This window comes from Fukomys damarensis, unplaced genomic scaffold, assembly GCF_012274545.1.
Source record: "Fukomys damarensis isolate Sample0158 unplaced genomic scaffold, DMR_v1.0_HiC HiC_scaffold_39, whole genome shotgun sequence".
In the NCBI taxonomy this organism is placed as follows: Eukaryota; Metazoa; Chordata; class Mammalia; order Rodentia; family Bathyergidae; genus Fukomys; species Fukomys damarensis.
The window spans coordinates 111,441,689-111,450,138 of NW_022900951.1; positions in this window are offsets into that span (position 1 = coordinate 111,441,689).

Here is an 8,450-nt window from a genome sequence, read left to right on the forward strand (position 1 = left end):
TTTCCCCCCCAGCCCCCGGGTACAGCCCCGCCTCCTCCCGTGCTCCGGGGCGCAGCCTGAGGCCAGCGCCGCTGGGAAGGCGCTGCTGTCAGGGACCCCTCTGGAGAAGTCCTAAAGGTGCGGTGGGAGCGGAGGGCTGGCTCGTCTGCACCACCCTGCTCGTTTTGTATGGGAGGATCTTCCAGAAGCACCCGCCCACTCGCACCGGCAGCCTCTCCCCACTCTCCCCCAGGAAAGCCGGCCAGCCAACCCGTTGGGCCTCTAAGTCGCGTTTCTCTCTCTCTAGTTCGCGTCGTGCAGTGGGTGTAGCACGGGTGACACGGCTCCCACACGCGTGCGTCGTGCTCCTTTGCTGGCGTATCTGCTGGTGGCGAATGTGTCCTTACGGTGGATTTGCCTTTCTAGGCACGTCTCTTAATCCGCCGTGTGCTCTGCTGGCCACACAAGTGTTCTGGCTTTCATTTGCCCTTACTTATGGCCTTTTTTGCCCATGTGCTTGAAAGCTTTTTCGCGGTTTCGCGTCATCTGTCACCTGTGAAAACCTGACTGCGTTTTTTCAGACTACTTAATGAAAGGAAAAAAACGCTCAGATTTCCTTACGGTTGTGACTTCAAAGCGGTCACCGTGAGCGCATCCCAGTTTTGCCAAAGACTCCTCAGTTGGCCCTCTAGAAATGCCTGTGCACCCTCACTCCTCAGGTCTCTAAGGTATCCGCAAGGTTGTTTTGAGAAACCCTGCGGGGTCGCATACGCAGGGGCCGTCGTCCTACCCAGTCCTACCCACATTTCTGCCTTAGAAATTTTAACATACGTAAGAGTCAAAATCATCGAAGCATCGAGGAAACGGGAGGAGATATCATAGTGCAGAGCAGGGTTTGGGCGAGTCCTTTTTCCCAACTGCCGCCAAACAGGTGTATTACATCTGTTAATGCATCCTTTAGGGATTCAGGAGAAACGAACACAACCTCAAAAAAAAAAAAATTAAGGGAATTTGTGAACAGCAGACCACCCTTCAGGAATGGCTGAAAGAATTCCCCCAAACATCAAGGAAATGATAATTGGAGGACATAGATGGCACGTCGAGAAATACAATGAAAAGCTGAAATGTGCAAAGATAGGGGTAAATGCATTTCATTATCCTTCTCATGAGCTTTAAAAATTATGTTTAATGCTCAGAGCAGCACAAACTACCTCATGTCACGTGCCTGAAATAGTGAACACATTTATAGGTTTTCGAAAAGGAGGTTAAACGGAAGTTTCTGGAAGTAATATTGTGACACCACAGGAAGTGGAATGAAATGTCAGTGTCAATAGATTGGGCCTGATTGATATGTGGGTTCTAACACCTAAGATAAGCGCTAAGATTGCACAAACATACATGAAAAATACAGATGATCCAAAATGCTATTCTCAAAAAATTCAGGTGATCCACAAGAAGACAAGAAAACAGGAACAGAAGAACAAGAAAGAGGAGTAAGAAAGAAAACAAAGAATAAAATATCACACTCAAGTCCTAGAATAGCGATAGTGACTTTCAATGTAACTTTTGATATAACTTTGAATATCACCTAAGAAAGAGACTGACGAGTGGATTTACAATCAAAACCATGACTCTAACATGTCCTGTCTACAAGAAACTCACCTTCAAATTTTATTAAATAACTTTAAAGATTTACTCAAGCATGATTTTATGTTTCCTATAAACCATTTCCCCCCCAAGGACTAGAGGTAATGGCATAATGACTATAAATTTTAGAAACTGAACTTGGAAGCACCGAAGTCTTGAGTGGAAAGGATTATCCATTCCATGTGATTGAATGTCCCCCATGCTATAGAACTAACCTCCTTGATATCCCCGATGAAGGATAAATTTCGAGTTGGGGCAATGATAATTAACTGACAGGACCTTTTGTTGTACAAAAGCGCCCTTAATCCTTTGGTCTAAACTGTAAATTTTGGAAAACCCTGGAGGATTAATGTTTTAGCATGGTACATTTTCAGATAGTTCAGGAACACTCGTGGCTTCTAAATATTTGTTCTCTTGGCAACAATGCTGTCTTTAAATTATTCTTCCTGAGATCTGTTGCTTTATCATCTGAATTTGTTCTGGAGATACCCTACCAATGTTTCTCTTAAAACCAGGCATCTACAGTGAAACGCTTATAGTGGTTTTATTTTTTCATCTAGACCTCTAGCTTCAGAAAATATCAGATAATAAAATATTTATGAACAAACTAGTGTTTCTGTTTGAAATAGCAGCTGTACAGAAATTTTAATTCATAGCTCATAAAATCCATCCTTTCAAAACATGCAATTTTATGTTTTGTAGTGTTATCACAAATTGTCCACTGTCCATCGCCACTGTCTTATTTTATTTTCAGTCTTTTACTGATTATACAGATTAAAGTGTTTTATTTTGGCACATATGTACAAGCTTTTATCATTTTCAGAATGGTCTAATTTTAGGACATTTTTCTCACCATGAAAAGAAACCCTGTCCTCCTTACCAATGAAACCCCCCGTTCCACTCCCACTGGTCCCTGGCAAACACTAATACAGTTTAGTTTTTCATGCAGAGTCTCACTAAGCTGCCTAGGCTGGTCTCAAACTGGCTGTCCTCCCACCTCGGGCTCCCGATAACTGAGATTGTAGGTATGCGCCCTCACACCTTTTTCACTAATGCACTTGCCATCTCTTCGATTCGCCTATGTTGGGTATTTCATATAAATGCAGTAAACGATATGTAGTATTTTGGGATGTCCTTTTTCTCATTTGCACAAAACTTTCAAGGTTTATCATATAGAATGTATCAGTGTTTCCATTTTTATGGGTACAGCAAACTGTATTCATCCATCGACCAGCTGATGGAAATTTGAGTTGATTCTACTTTTCAACTACTATGAATACTCGAGTTACTCATATTCGTGTACAAGATTTTGTCTTTTCCTTCCTCTTGTGTATCGATCTAGTGGTAGAATTGCTGGGCCCTGTGGAAAGTCTGTGTTTAATTCCCTGAGGAACAGCCAGAAAGGTTCCCGATTAGCCGCACCATTTAAGAATCCTTCCCACAATATCCAAGGGCAGACACTTGTTGCTGTCCGTCTTTTAGATCAGAAATCTCCTGGTAGAAGTCAAAGAGCAGCCAATTGTGCTCCGAATACGTTACATTCTGTTCCCTTCCATCTATTGGAAGGCACCGTAAAGACAGTAGAACAGAGGGCTCAGCACTTGCTTGCTCCTCCACAGGACAGAACCCAAGCAACAGGAGTGTAGTGACGTGTGGAGGGGAGTGGCTGTGAGAGGGCAGGGGAGTCCAGCAGCAGAGAGATGGACACCTGGGGAAACCCTAGAGGAAGCATGTAGCACAGCAAGGGAATCACAGCGTCCCACACCTGCCACGTGACATCACACGCAGGGAGGGGGATTCACCCCTCTGGGGGGGTGAAAGAGCGTCTCGGCTCCACATCAAGCCAGCGCCTGGCACACACAGAGCCTAAACCAGTAAGAGCTGCAGACTGCACAGACGGTTGGCTTTAGAGAACAGTGCACTGCATCTCCCCGGGATCCCCCAGGGTGAGAAGGGACCTACAGTCAGCGTTTGTAGTGGTCCGAGGGTCAGAAACCCCCGTGAGTTAACATCAGAGTGACCTCCGATCATTCCACCGCACTGTCTCAGTGACTGAGATTTAGCTGAGAGCAAAGGCCCTCAGTTCCATCTCCACTTTAAAACAAAAGAAGTCATTGTACGTATAACGATGAAGGAATCAAGGCAGCAAGAAGATTTAACAAGTGTAAATCCGTATACACTGAACACCAGAACACTAAATCTCATAAAACAGATACTACTAGATTGAAAAGGAGAGTCGGGTTACAATGAAACATTAATGGGGGACTTTAATACTCCTTTCTTAGAAATTCACCCAGACAGAAAAATCAAGAAAGAAATATCCATTTTATTGCCATATATACCAAAAGGACTTAATAGGTATTTGTAGATTATTCCATTCAATAGCTGCAGACTATGCATCCTTTTCATTACTACATGGAATTCTTTCAGGAATAAAGTAAACATCAGGCCACGCAACATGTTTTAAAAAATTAAAAGCTGGGCACGATGGTACACACTCGTTATGTCAGCACTCTGGGAAGCTGAGGCAGGAGGACCAAAAACTCAAACCCAGCCTGGGCAATTTAGCAACCTAGGAAGACACTGTCTCACAGTAGCAAATAAAATGTGGCTGATAATGCAGTTCAGTGAAAAGACCCTGGCTTTTTTCCAGAATACCGCACAGACAGACACACACACAGACACACAGACACATAGACACACACACACACACACACACACATACACACAGAATGTAAAGAGTACCATGCATCTTCTCTGACCCCAGTGGAAAGAAACTAGAAATAAACAGCAAGTGAAAGTGCAGAAATTGCACAATGACATGGAGCCTGAAAATATATATATATATATATTGCAGTACTGGGGATTAAATTCTGAACGTTGCACTTGTGAGACAAGTGCAGTACCACAGAGCTGAATCCCAGGCCCAGAACAATATACTTTTAAATAAAAAAATAGACCACTGAAAGAAGTCAGAGGGGAGATTTAAAAATTCCAGAGCCAAAGAAAAATGTAAATACAACATCCCAAAACCGGAGGAATATAGCAAAAGCAGTGCCAAGTGTGAAGTTTATAGAAATGAGTGCCTACATAAAAAATAGATCTCACATAAATAACCTAATGATGGATCTCAAGGTCTTAAAAAAAAGAGAATAAACCAAACACAGAATCATCAGAAAGAAAGATATAATAAAAATCTTTGCAAAACCCAGGTGCTTTATTGCAGGCTTGGCAAGAGCAAGTTTCAGGCCAGCCTGGGAAACTTGCTGAGCCCCTATCTCAAAATGAAAAATGGGCTGAGGATGAAGCTCAGTGGTAGGGCCCCTGACTAGTATATGTGTGTGGTGGGGGCTGGATCCAATTTCCAGGACCTCCAAGAAAAGACAGAAATAAATGATATAGAAAGTAAAAGGACAGTACCACAATTGATGAAACAAAACCTTGGTTCTCAGAAAAGATAAAGTCAACAACAAACCTTCACCTACACGAAGAAAAGATGTTTAGATATAGATATAGATATAGATATGGACATAGATATATAGAGTGAGAAGGAAGAGGCCAATAAAAATAGAAATAAAAAGGAGTCATTAAATCTGATGCCAGAGTATTTCGAAGGGCATTAAGGAAATATTTTGAAAGTCATTTATGGAAAATCCAAAATAAAAGGACAAATTTCAGGACACATATGACTTATCAAAATTGGATAAAGAACCTAGACCCATATCTATTACAATGCACCAAATAAGATCCAAATGGATGAAAAGACCTAAATATTGAAAGAGAAACACTTAATCTACTGGAAAATGAAATAGGTAAATTCCTTGAAAACATAGGCACAGGCAAGGAGTTTCTGAATAGAATCCCAATTACAGAGGAAATAATATCAAGAATAAAAATGTGATTATGCAAAATTAAAAAGCTTCTGCACAGCAAAGGAAACAACCAACAGAGTAGAGGCAATCTAAATAATGGGAAAAACATTTTGCCAGGGAACCTCAGACAGAGTACTAATACCTACAATATATGAAGAATTCAAAAAATTAGACTCCTGAATAAAACCCCATTAAAATGGGTAACTGAGATGAATAGACATTACTCAGAAGAAGAAGTGTGCACAGCTAGCAAATACATTAAAAATGTTCAACATTTCTGGCCATTAGGAAAGTTCAAATTCAAACAACACTGAGATTCTAGCTTACTTCAGAAAGAATGGGTAGCATCAACATGTGAAATAATAACAAATGCTGGAAAAGATTTGGGGAAAAAGAACTCTTCTATATTGTTGGTGGGAATGTAAACTAGTACAACCACCATAGAGATCAGTATGGAGATTCCTCAAAGAACTAAAACTACAAATCCCATTCAACCGAACTATTCTCCTTCTATCTTCCTGAAAGAGTTAGAGACAACATTCTACAGTGATATATGTATACCATGTTTATAGCAGCACGACTCATAACAGCTAAATCTTAGAAGCAGCCCCTACATATCTAAGACTGGGTGAATGGATAATGAAAATGTATTCATACACAGTGGAGTGTTATTCTGCCAGTAAGAAGGATACACTTGAGTCATTTGTAGGAAAATATATGCACCTGGAGACCATAATGTCAAGTGAAATAAATCAGACATATAAGCTTCCATATTGTGTAACTTCTCTTATATGAGAACTCCAAAGTACAAACAATTCAAGGAACAAAAGGAAAGAAAGACAATAGGGAATACGGCGATACATCTTCGATAAATGTGAAAGAGCTTTTGAGATGGAGGGAGGGGGACAGAAGGGAGGGAAATGGTCGAAAATGAATGAAGGTGCATCCTGTGCACCGTTGTAATGAATTAACCTAATTCCCAAGTTGGGTGGGAGGGCCCAGCTAAGTTGAGATGTGGTTCTAGGCACGGGAGACCTACGTGAGGAGGAGAAGGAGAGGGGGGTACTGCATGCTTGTTGATCTTGAAAGAGCTTCGTTGTGGCTGGTTTTCCTGAAGGGGCTTCCACTGTACTTTGCAGAGGGGCTTGGGGCCTCGTAGTTGCCGAGGATGGCAGTTGTGCTTTTCAGAGGAGCTCGTCTTCACCTTTGCCTTGAGCACCATTTCCTGCCTTTGGGCACAGACACCTCAGCTCCCGACACCGGCTTTCTGGTGCAGCTCTTCCGGTCGCCCATAGCAGATTCCTCAGCTTCCTGACAGGGACTCATAGGGTCCCACATTGCTGTGGGCTCCAGGCCTTCCTTCCGCTGGATTCCTATGGGACATTGCAGTGGGCGCCAGGCCCTTGGCTGGATTCTTTGGATCTCCAGCCTGCAGACAGATCTCTTGCACTCTTTCACATTTGACTCTGTTAGTGAACACTGTATGCTAATCTTTTCAGTTTCTGTATCATGCATCGATTCTGTCTCTTTGACTAACACACACACACATGTACCTACTCTCCTCGATGAATGTCATCAATATGTACTACAAACGTACTAATAAAAAAATTAAAATCAAAATTGGATCAAGAAAACATAACAAATCTAAAGGTACCAATCAAAAGTAATGGGACTGGATCAGTAATAAAAAAGTCTTCTAAGAAAGAAAAACTTACAATGGGATGATTTCCTTATGAAGTTTGCTAAACTTTTAAAGAAGAACCAACATTCACACTTCTCAAACCGTGTCATGGAATTGCAAGGAAAGTGCATTCTACCAAATTCATTCTATGAGGCCAGCAACACCTTATCAGCAAAATTTGACAAGGGTACAACAACAACAAGAAGAAACCATGGACCCAAAAGCCTGGAGATGGGGATGCAAGCTTTCTGAGCAAAAGGCTGCAAATAGAATTCAACGGCGTGCGAGTACCATCATTTTCACAATTAACACGTGTTAATAATTATAATTTTAAAAAGAGAAACAGAACAAGTAAAAGTAAACGAAACTGGGCTCCCCAGCACAGTACATCTTTACCTCCCTGTAGCCATTGCAAGGCCTCGTATAATGAGAAATGTCTGCTTATGTGCAAGCCTGTCCCAGTGTCACCGAATGAAGCCTGTTCAGTGCTCCCTTCTCCTCGTGGTTGTGTCTTCCTTGTGCAGCGCGGAATTCACCCGAACTCCTGCACTGCTCCAGCACAGATGTGTTGGAGGGAGGCTTCAGTGAAGTGGAAGCCCTCGCTGGAGCAACTTCACCCAACCCCACCTGCCTCTGACAAAGCCAGCCACGCCTCCTTGGCCCCTGCCTTCTTTTCTGCACTCCAAGGGCTCCCGCAGCGGCTCATCGTACTGGAGAGAGGAAAATGCCCTCACTTCTGAGGCAACAGGCTATGGACTCTTCAGGAATCGGCGTTTCTCCAGCAGCTGCACCGGGGGCTCGGCCTGCCTAGGTGCCCCGCACAGTTTAGGGTCCGAAGCGGGGGAGAGCAGTGGGAGATGAAGAAACTTGAATACCATGGAAGAAAGATACGTCCTAAGATTAAGCTTTATAGCTGGGACCAGGCGGGACCATAGCCCGATGAGCTAATGGCCACCTGGGGTCCAGTGCACTCTTTATTTATGGTATGGGGTGGTGGGGTAACAAATGCCTCCGGGCCCCGCCGCCTAGGCGGAAAGTGATTAGGTCATGATCAGGGCATGCGCAGAAAGGGCACAAGGATCCAGAATGTAACTGTCTCCCGGGGCTGTGCCATCCAGGGTCTACAATCTTGTCCGTTTGACTATCTAATCTATGGAGGAGAAAGGGAATGAGATTAGGCAAGGGGCCATCTTCAGGCTCTGCCCGACGCACTCCTTCCGTCCCTGCTATGGGGTCGCTTGGCGTCCTGGATGAAGCCGTGCCTTGCTGGT